The sequence below is a fragment of the Convolutriloba macropyga genome, chromosome 9, assembly GCF_964194025.1.
Source record: "Convolutriloba macropyga chromosome 9, txConMacr16.3, whole genome shotgun sequence".
Lineage (NCBI taxonomy): Eukaryota > Metazoa > Xenacoelomorpha > Acoela > Convolutidae > Convolutriloba > Convolutriloba macropyga.
Genome location: NC_134476.1, coordinates 21,376,973 through 21,389,040, shown reverse-complemented (window position 1 = coordinate 21,389,040; position 12,068 = coordinate 21,376,973).

Sequence of the window (12,068 nt, the reverse complement as noted above, 5' to 3'; positions counted from 1 at the left end):
GTCCTTTGGTCGCCAAATAGATGAAAAATGTTTATAAACGTTCATCGAGTTCTAAGGTACTTTTGACCTTTTGTGGTACTAAAGGGACTTTTGAGATCTCTTTAGTTTATTTTTTCAATTTTCGTTTTTTTCGCAAATTTGGAATAAAAGTTTTTTATGAACGAAACTTCCATATTTCGTAAGCAATTCTTCCATATTCGTGCGAATCTGCTGCTAAATAGATTCAATTCTTTTTTCCAGATACAGCTGATGCCAGTAATTCTTGATAGGTATGTGTTTTCGTTCGTTTTAGCCATGGTTTTCGAGTTGTTTATTAGATTATACTTTCGATATTTGCGTTAATTTGCATGGTGTAATTGTGATGCTTGTGATCAATGTCATGATCCGCTCATAAGCAAAAACAAAAACACAAAAAAATTTGGTTTGTTTTTGCATTTTTCCTTAAAGCGCCTGGCAGCTAAAATGAACAATGTTTAGAAGTTTAAAGGGGCCTTTGTCAAAACTCAAAAACACAGCGTCGTACGAGCACAACAGTTCATGCTGTAGGGAACTGAAGTTGCCAAAAAATAAACTCGTTAGTTAATTGTTCTTTAAATTTTTCTTAGATGACACAAGTTTTGTGGGGAAGTTTTACAGAGGGGAATCCGTCAAATCTATAACATGAACAGCTGATATATATCTTTATATTTTTCTACGGCTCGTTGATGCTGCGCTTTGTTAATTTTACAGAACTGTGATGATCGTTCGATAATTTGTTTTTTGCCACAAAATATTTACTGGGGATGATAGAACCAAAGTCACCATATATAGACTTTATTTCGGCGACAAGATTCTCTTATGGCATAAGTTTTCCGGGGAGTTTTAAACAAATATTTCAAAGTTTCCCAAACATTGGCAACTTGAGGTTTTCATTTAATATTTCTAACTCTCCATCTCGTTTATGGCTCACTCTTTTTTCAAATTGGCTCTATTTGATTCATGAGAATGGTTTTGATCTTTACTGAGATTACAGAACTGCGACGACTGCCGGAACAGTTTATGGCAAAAAAAATTGTGGTCGGGGACGGATGTTTTTGAGACACCTCTTAACTAACTTTTTTGTTCAAAACTATATCAAGTTCGTTTGATTCGTTGCTCAGACGAAGTCATTATTGTCAAAATTTTTTAATCCAATTTGGTGACGTGGTGACTTTCATTAATCTCTTTTCTGGTATCCCATTAAACTATTTTTTGGATGGAAATTATAGGGACAGAGTTTGGGCTCTTAATGCTCTCGTCTATTCCCTAACACTCGTTTTTCCATGAAACAAATTGGAGCCGCTGATTGAGAGAATATTTATTATATCACTTTAAGACAGGGCACTGAAAACTGTACCGTTTTTGCAAACATCAGCAAGGAGAAAAGTTTTTTATTGAAGAAGCCAACTGATTGTTTGCTCGCGGCTTGCATTTGCTTGCAACAGCTGAAACTTTGTTTTGCTCAATACGTGGACGCCTAAGCTACTTTTATGCTGATGGGTTGAATAGCATAAATTAAAATGATGCATGGAAGTTTGCTCCAGTAGAAAAAAGTGACATAAAATCGAGATTTTCATATTGAATATTCTGTTATTCCTATTCAAAAGCTGAAAAATTTAATCAAATGAATTGCATCTCGAGGTTGAAAAATGAGCCACAACTAGTCTCCCAGCTTGTAATTTGATCAAAATGTTTAGTGGTAGGTACTCGACAAAAGGTAAAATTAAAATGTGCCGGAAAACCGTTTCTATAACTTTCGATTGAAAATTGGGGGAAAAAACTCTGTGCACTAAAGCTCAGGAACAGAACAGAACTTTCTCATGAAAGTAAAGACTGCATCCTTTATTCATTGCGAAAATACCAAGTCCTATACTTTGAATGAAGTTATCAAAAAACATCAACAAAGAATAGTAATTAAGTATTTGTTTTCAAAAAAATCAGCATTCTAAATTTAAACATTACTGGTTTAAAAGATATATATGTTTATCATTTTGTTTGTAAACTAATTCAGTTTTGCTTGATATATTGTCTGCTTTTGTGCATGCTTAGGCCAATAACGTGGAATTCTTCATGATTATTCGTAAAATTTGCTCATTTTTGAGGGTGCACATTTTTTAGAAGTTTTGAAATTAGTTTTAGTTTGGAAACACTATAAAAACGGCGGTCATTTTAATCAATTTTTTCTCAAGACTGGCGTTGTTATCACATTTTTAATCTATAGATTAAGAACAAGATATAATACTTTGTTCTGTTACATTTTCAAGATAAACTCTCAAATAAATTTAGCATCCAACAGACGGCAGTTTTTTATCGTTTATTTTTATTGTATTTTTCACTGAGTAACTGGCTCTGCCGAGAAACAACAATAAAACAGCGGTCTGATTTGAGACTCATCTCAAGTTGGATGGCTAAGGTCAGATCCAAGTGGTCCAGCTGATAGCAAATGATAGCCTCCTTTGGAAATTTTTTATAATTGTAGGTCAAGACATTTCTTATAGAAATTTGTATAAGTTGAGTCAGAAACATCACTAAACGTATAGTTGTGAATTTATTTCACACTTAGTGGTTACCGGAGGACCAGTACTTGGTATATTAACATTCAAATCTAAGATTTTTGGTAATTTTAGCTGTGAATAGTTGTAAGATTTGCGGTTTTTAGCGGTGATTTTTTCGCATTCACCGCTAGAAACCGCAAATCTTACCAAATTTTTACCGCATTCAAAGTAAAAATCTTCCACTTTTTAACAATTTTTTTACCCCGGAGTCTGGTTAGAAGTACATTCGGTGTGCACATGTGTCTGATCAGGTACGGAGCCCTTTTCGAGCGCACAAAAACTGTCGAGCGCTCTTGAGTCTGGTCAGAGACGGACTCGAACGCACTTGGGGCGCACAGAAACTGTCGAGTGCGGTTGAATCTGATCAGGGGCACTTTCCGTCTGGGACGGTCTATTCAGGATAATTTTGAGCACATATCTCAGCATGTGCTGGCTTAAATGATTTATCAACTGTTAAGGAATACTTCTCTTTAGTACCGCAGTTAGAGCCAAATATTTGTTCATGAGAGCTTTGACAGTATCGCCAAATTGTCCGAATAAAGTTCCGTTCTGTTGCTGGCAATACGTTAACGCTTCCGACCAGATTCGATCATCAAAAACCCAGAGAACACTTTCAGGCGTGTACTTGTGGCAGCCTCTGCAATTTGAAGGCATAACCTTATTACCTCCACCGTCCAAACAGTCTCGAACAATAAATTTTCTCCACAGCAGTGGACTTTCTGCACTAACTTCAAAATAAACTGGCCATAATTTCCAGTGGAATTCTGAAAACACTGTCGGGATATATCTCTGCCAGCAAATCACGGCTTTTGGATCGGGTTCCACGCAGTCGTCGGGCGTTCCAGAGTACTCGCACCATTGGTTAAACTCCCATGCACTTTCCTCCACGTCTCCGGCGGCTGCATAATTCAACTCACAATATTTTCCCGCGCAGAAATTGAACGATTGGCATTTCTTTTATTTAGTTCTTTCCCGTTGTTTCAATCCAGTATGCTTTGCAGGCCAAACTATCCCCCCGACCACTCCACTTATTACCTCTTGCTGCAAATTACGTGTTGATATATTTATGTATATTGATCTTCCTCTTCGGTCAGTTCGGTGCCAATCAAACTGCTCTCTGAAAATTATTTCTGGGAACGAAGAAAGAAGTTTGTCGTGGTCTCGAGCACGAGTAACAAGGATTTTAATATTTCAATATTTGAATTCAAAATGGCCTAATTGTACAAAATTTTACAGTTATTTATAGTCCGTATAAGTTTGAAAATTCATAGATCCGTCTGGATATAGATAAATTGACATGGGTTAATTTACACCTTAGTTGGGAACAATTTTTCCCCTTGCCGTATATGGCAAGTACTAGTGCATTTTTTGCACTTAACAACATTGTCCTCCCTACCTGAGAACATGTCATTTCTATCTAATGGGAGGGTCGGAGAGTTGTTTCTGATCATATATGGTGGTGGGAAGGTCGAATCTATCACACAAATTTATGGTTTATGTACACCGATAAACTTGTGGTATGAACAAACTTGAATCGACGATTCGGTTCAAATTAGAAGCCATTATTCAATTTCACTTCACCAAACATCATGTAAGAAAGTTTTTTTTATATATATCGAAGTTTTAAATTAAGTTGCTAAGTTCGCCACTTCTCTATATATCACATCCTCCCTCCTTTTTTAGTCAAGTTTGTAGGAATAGCTTCTCCAAATCTTTCTGGTTGTTTTTTTCTGCTTGAAGTTCTCGTGGCCACTGAAGTTTGTGTCCCTTCAACTACTGAGGTTTCTTCAGTAGAGTTGGAAGATGCCACGTTTATGTCGTCCCTACTGCTCTCAGACTGTGAGTCAGTAGATTCAGTCTTGGTGTCGTCAGGTTCCAGCCGTGCAATTTGTTTGTCACTAACAAGCACTGTCTTGTTTGAATTCTCCGGCTGAATGAACTAAGTGTTCATTCCTTTACGGATAAAGAAAGTAGCTGGAACCGTTGGTAAACTGTTCGTCGGTTTGAAGAGGACTCGTTCACACAGATCAAAATCACTGACTGCTGGAAGTCTCAATTTGCGTCCCAGTAGCAGTTCTCCAGGAGTTTTGCCCCGCGTCTTGGAAGTGCTCCGATGTGTCATCAAAGCCCGCTGTAGCAAAGCCCCAAATAACACATTCAGATTTGGACTCCAGGCCTAAAGAGCTCCTTTCACTGTTTGGACGGCTCGTTCAGCAATCCCATTTGCTCTTGGATGGTAGATGGGAGATTCCATCTTTTTAATCCCCAGTGATTCACACCATTGCCTTAGGTCACTGCTCACAAACTCAGGACCATTGTCTGATACTAATATTCCTAACATTTGTATCAGATATTAAAGATTTGACGCGAGTGCACCCTCACTGTTTTGACTCAAGTGCACCTTCACTGTTTGTGAGGTTCTATTACCCGCAGGGCAGGCTTCTATCCAACTTGATCCCGCGTCTACTATCATTAAGATATTACCTTGATCCTTAACGTAGCCCCAGTCCACGTGGAGTCTTTCCCAAACTTCAGCTTCCGGCCAAGTAGATGCTGTTTTCCCCAGGCAAGGCCTGTTTTCTTGGCATTCCCTACATTTACTATGATATCGAAGAACATCTTGATTGATGCCGGGCCACCAAGTCATCATTGGAACTGCTGTTTCAGTTGCATTTTTGACTGGGTGAGTCTCATGAGCTTTGACCATCACCATGGGTCTTAGTTTGGGTGGAAAAAAAGGCACAACTCCGCGAAAGATGATTTCATTGTGAATGGTCAAGGCGTCTTTTTGTTGTTCAAATCCTTTCTCTGCTTCTGAACACTGCTTCCAGAGGCCGCTTTTTATTCGTTTGATGACATCTTGAAAGAGTCGATCCGATCGCAGCTCAGTTTTGATTTCTGACTGGGTCACCAGGTTGTATTGGACGAAGTAGATATTGTCAAGAGCAAAGCAGACTCGATCAATGTCATCGTCGTCGTCAAACTCTAGTCTGCTCAAAGCATCAGCGTGGGGAATCTGTTATTCTGGTGTATATTTCAATTCGAAGTCAAATCCCATCAGCGCTATCGCCCATCTCGTATTTCTTGCTTATGCTGTTTTCGGAATTTCTTCGTCTGGGGCGAAGAGATATTTGAGAGGTTTGTGGTCAGTCTGTAGAGTGAACCTTCTTTCGAGTAGGAATTGTTTCAATCTTGTGACCACAAAGACTATTGCAAGTGCCTCTCGCTCAATATTGGAATAATTTATTTGGCTTGTGACTACTTCCTCGAGACGTAGATCACTGGATGTCCTTCTTGTGAGAGTACCCCGCCTATAGCTTTCTATGAGGCAATTGTTGTCAGGATTGATTCCTTCGTCAAGCTGTAAGGCTGTACAAGAGGGTTAATAACTCGTTTTTGAAGTTTTCAAAAACATTTTGCTCTTGTTTTTCCCATCTGAATTCTGCTTTTCGAATTTTGTTCAGGGGTAGCATTTAGTTGCAAAATTCGGTATCATTCGACCATAAAAATTTGCTAAGCTGACAAAGGACTCGAGTTGTTTCATATTTGATGGCGGTTTTGCATTTTTGATTTTCCCAATTTGTTTAGACGGGTGCTATACCTTCTTTGAAAACAGAGTAACCAAGAAAACTTACGCTTGAAACTAAATTTGAGTTGGATTTCTTCTCATGGGTGGTGAAATTTTTTTTAGCCGACTCTTGACTGCAAGCATCCGTTTCTCGTATCGATCCTTTGTTGTTCCATATACCAGGACGTCGGCTTGGAGGATGACCACACCCTTGATTCCTTTGAGAGTTGACTCAATGCAACTCTGGAAGATTGATGAAGAGTTCTTTAGGCACTGAGGAAGCATGCACGTCTTGAACAATCCTAGCAATGTGTTGATTGCGCATATTTCTTTTGCATCCTCGTCCAGCTCAATATGATAGTATGCGTCTGATAAGTCAATTGTTCTAAAGTAAGAGGCCCTATGGAGATTATGGAAAATGGTCTCCATGTCTGGGATTGGATAGTCTTCGTCCATAACTTTTCCATTGATGTGATCTTTCAGGTCGACCCATAGTCTCAGAGCTCCATTTTTTTCCGCTGCCACACTACTGGTGATGCATTTGTGACCCCAAAAGGTTGTACTGGCTCCAGGATGCCCTGTCGTACCATTGTCTCAAGCTTCTCTTTGACCCTGTCTTGGAGAGGTAGAGGTGTCTTTCTGGATTTGCAGATCATTGGCTGTGATCTCGGTAAGAGTTTCACATGCGCTTTGTATCCTTTGATTGCAGGTAGTCTTTCATCACCCACTGCGTTGATGCCTTCTTGGGGTAGTATGTCTCTCCCAAGTAGCCCAAATTTTTTGTCGGGTTGCACAACTGCTAGTTGTTGTTGCCTATACTTGCTTCCATTCCAGTCAACATCACATGTTATTGATCCCGGAAGCGTCAGTTGATGACCGTCATAGGCCTCAAGACGTCTGATTTCCATTTAACTGAGGTTTACCAAGCTCAGTCAAGATTAATGATGATATCACGGTGCTATCAGCATCAGTATCGCTTTGCATTTTTATTTTATGGTCTTTTACTGTAATGTACTCCCATATCAACGACATGATAAATATTTTTTCCCGTGTATACTACATTCCCATCTCCAATTCGGATGATGTTTGACCAGACAATTTACCCTCTTCCTCGCAGAAATTGTTGTGCTGGTCAGACTTAACTGACTTAGGCTGCGTCTTACGTCTGCATAATTTTGAAAAGCGTCCCTCCTTTTCACAGGTGTCAAATTTCCAACGCATTGGACAACGGACAGAAATTTTGCCCTTTCTGCCGTTTCAACTCTCTCTTTAGGGGAAATATAGTTTTGAATAGATTGTCTGATATCTTTAAAAGGAGTGTCTAAGAATTTTTTAGAGCTCATAAGGCTCCTAAGTTTAAGAAGTGCGTCCTGGCTGCATATTCTAAAAAAGAGATTTGTTACCTGTAAGTCCACGATCATACCGTCGGTGTTGACTTCATCTTCTTTCTTTTCTGCGCGACATTTCGCCACAAGAGACATGATCCACGCAGTACAGGATTCAGCATTCTGCAGATCCAAGGTTTGTCGGTCGTTTGTTGGTCTGGACAACATTGTCGTGGTCTCGAGCACGAGTAACAAGAATTTTACTATTTCAATAATTGAATTCAATATGGCCTAAATGTACATATTTTACAGTTATGTATAGTCCGTATCAGTATGAAAATTCACAGATCCGTCTGGATATAGATAAACTGACATGGGTTAATTTATACCTTAGTTGGGAACAATTTTTTCCCCTTGCCGTATATGGCAAGTACTAGTGCATTTTTTTGCACTTAACAACATTGTCCTCCCTACCTGAGAACATGTCATTTCTATCTACTGGGAGGGTCGGAGAGTTGGTTTCTGATCATATCTGGTGGTGGGAAGGTCGAATCTATCACACAAATTTATGGTTTATGTACACCGATAAACTTGTGGTATGAAAAAATTTGAATCGACGATTCGGTTCAAATTAGAAACCATTATTCAGTTTCACTTCACCAAACATCAGGTAAGAAAGTTTTCTTTATATATCGAAGTTTTAACTTAAGTTCGCCACCTCTCGATATATCACAAAGTTCGAGAGTCTGTTAATGTTAACTAGTAATGTTTAATTACCAAGTAGTAAGTTAACAAGTAAAGCAAACAGTAAAGGAGATGACGTGAATTATGTGATAAGATCGAAGCAAGTTTTTCTTATATTTTGCGTTGATTTGTTCTCGTATTAAACAAAGTCCCCCCCCCACCGAAAGGTGACGTTTCTGAATTGCATGAGGCAATGTTTACGCAAGTAATGAAGTTCTTTTTTGCTGAGGACAAGTGCGTATTGACGCAGTATTTATGACACTGGAAGAGCAAGTAATAGGGAAAGAGAGACCATTTTTGATACCAGAAGTTAGGTATTTAGTGGGACTAAACTTTTTCAATTGCAGGACCAGTTGGGATATCGTGCAAGACCTGTCATATGTAATTTATGTAAACTATTGTTTGAAATTGTCTCAGATTTGGACTTCACTTATATATCTTAGTTCGGTACACGAGAATAACCATGGTTGATATTATGGGTCGTATCGAGATTCAACTCGTAATGAGGTGATCTACAACGAGATGATGTGAGCAGAGCGCAACAGGGGCAATAGAAAGTAGATCTTGTTCCAAGAATTCTTTTCCTTTGTTTGATAGATTTTCTGCGCAACATAGTCCTCTCCTCAGTCTGCAGCCTAGATTGAATGCATAAAATGACAAAATCATGTGCTTGTGGAATATCAAAAAGTGGACCTATCGTTTCCACCACACAGCACACGTCTATTTTCAACATAGTAACGTGCTACATATAAATACATAACTTGTAAGTTGGGGTATAAGAACAATGGGGGGGGGGGTGGGAAGAACCGATCCTAGAAAGTTCATATGACCACTAATGGGGGGGGGGGCAGAAATGCGTCTTCATGTGAATAAACGTAGAGGGTACTTTAATGAGTTAAACATGTTAATTCGATTAAGTGGGCGAAAAACAACGGAAATATCCCTTTTTCTCATGGCAAAGCATGGCGCACATTTTCCTTCCAGTGGTAACGTGGAAGGAAAGTTTGTACCCCTTCAGTTGATAATTTGGTCTGACATCGTTGAATACACTGACCGCACTTTTCAGATCACAAGAACCGTAGACAAAATAAGGTGCTCGCATTCGAAAGTAAAAAAGTAAATAAAAACAATAACAAAATGGGCTGTTGAATAGGTACAAATTCATCCCCACAAATTTGGAAATTTGCAAAATTTTGGATTAATCACTTTGTATAAAATCTGGTCTCAGTTTATTGCAACCCAGATTGACTGAACTCGGGTTCAAAACTTACTAAGGTTGTAGTGCGGGCATAGATGAAAACTGTAAGTTTTTAGATGAAAACCGTATTAGGATCTGGTAAAGATTTCTACGTTTCTCGGGTATGGTCGCACTAAGACTTCAAAAATACCTGTTTAATGCCCTGAAGCAGTAAGATGCGAGTAAAGCGCTATTTAAAGGGCAATTTTTTATTGTAAGTTCATGATGTTCTAATTAATGATTATTCTGCGTTTATATGCTGTTCATATGCGTTTACGTTTATGGTCAAAGGTTCCCAAACCTTAAAAATAATAAACTGCTCTGATTAAATTCAATTTCAAACTTTAATACCAAGTTCAATATGTTTTACTTTTACTCGTCTAAAAGTTTACTCTAAAAGTTTTTCGCGCAATTTTGAACTTATTTTGAAATAATAATGCGCACCATGTTGAAAAGTTTGATATATTTTAGATATTTTGACTCTTTAATTAATTGTATTTCGCAAATACAATCAATTAAAGAGTCAAAATATCTGAAATACACACAACTTGAGGATCGAGTTATAGAACTGATAACCAACTTTAATTGACAAATTGGCAGATTATTATAATCAGAAGTTAATTTTGGTAGTATTTTCAGCAAAAAATGAACGGCAGTCAAACATAAATCGATGAATTTTATGCAATAAAAAATAAAATTAATTTCATTTTTTTTACTTAAATAGATAATTAGGAACTGAGACGTATAAACAATGGTTTTAGAAGCCAGTGGCGGTCAATAAAATCAATGAGCTACTATACTACATCCAGACAGTTTCTGACAGTGGTTTAATGGCCATATATACTTCACGCTAAACTTTGTTTCACTTTGTTTGATTTAGGCAGCAATAGTACAAAACTGTTTACATACTTCAATTTTATTCAGGTTTTCCGATGCACAAACAGATGATGAGCTACAAACTTCTCCAAAAATATAAGAACGATCACAGTAAATTAGGGAAAATAAAATTTGAAAGTTCCAAACATCGCTTTAAAAATCTTAAGTGATGCTCTATACAGACAGTCTTCGAAACAACTAGAAATGTTGGAAAGTTGCAGCTGCCTTCCGGTAATCGTCTGAAATCATGATGCAATCGTCCAATTCCTGTTGTGTCTGGATGTCAGTGCTCAGCTCACTTGAAAAGAAATTTGTTTGATTGATTTGCTGTTTCATAAATTTCAAGATTCCACACTTCTCTAATAGTGTAAGTATCCACTTCCTTATTTATCTCAAGACAACTGATTCGCTGTTATTGAGCTGACAGATTTAATGAAAAGTATGATTCGAAATAACGGAAGTGTAATTTTCCATAAGGTAAAGAATAATAAGAGAATAGTAAAAAAAGGTGATCTCGCATATTTTTCTCTAAAAGGTGATCTCGCAAATATTGAAAGCTACTTTTGAAAAAATATATGTTGTGTCAATGCAGTTGAACGTCCTTAATATTAATTGAGCATCGTTTACTTCACAGTGATCTTACGATCCAGTGCCCTTGTCAGTGTCAAAATTTACCATTTCGGCCGTTTTTTGTTTTAGATCCCCTGCTTGGAAACTAGGTCTGCTCGTTGGTTGCCATATTACAAAAGTGGCCTTTGGGCTTTTTGTGCAACAATAGGTAGCTAGATTAGTAGTGAAAATTCGTGACCAAATTTGTACCTCTTATTTTCGATTTAAATTGCTTGATTTCAATTACATATAAGCGCAATAAGCGCAAACATTGAGCATATTTTTCAATTTTTGTTTTTTTTTCACTGTTAATTTTGCTGTTTGAGTGCCGGCTAATCCCACCGTAAAGCGAATTAAGAAAGCACATATTATGCTACATAACTATCCGAATAATAAGGAACGATTCAAATTGGTATACGTGTGATATTTAAACGTCTTCATAATTAATGTCTGCCTCATAATTTTTCATCTTTTATGGTATTTTAAATCCCAATTAATATGATACTTAACTATTCACCAAATCAATTGATTCTTCCCCCGGGACGAATTCGAATGGTTAACTTGTAAGAACTTGCAAGTTTCTTGCAAGTTCTTACAAGGCGATGTATCTCCTTGTAAGTTTTTACAAGTTAATCATTTGACTTACAAGTTCTTACAAGTTAACCATTCGACTAGCAAGGCCCCTGAAAGTTAACCCTTAGATTTATAGAGTTCTTACAAGTTAAACCCTTTGACTTAAATTATATGTTCTTCCATAAGTTCTTAGAATATAAGTTGTTTACAATATTCCAATTCTGTCTATATTGTAGCAAAAAAACAATGAAACGTTACAAGATATGAATGGAAACGAATGTAAACAGATAAATGTAAACAAAATACGCACATTAGATTTACAAAACTTTTGTATAATTCATGGCATCTATGAGTTTTTTTCTCTGTAAACATAATATAATTCCATTGAATTCTCCTTTGCACGTAAACGGGATCTGCCTTTCTTTTAACCTTTACAAGAAATGTCTCTGGCCTGTATTTGAAAAAAAGCAAAAAATGTAATTAATTTCTGCATATAAATATCGACAAGAAGACGGAAAATAACTTTCTTTATAATTGTCAAATTATATTGGCAAGAAATCTTT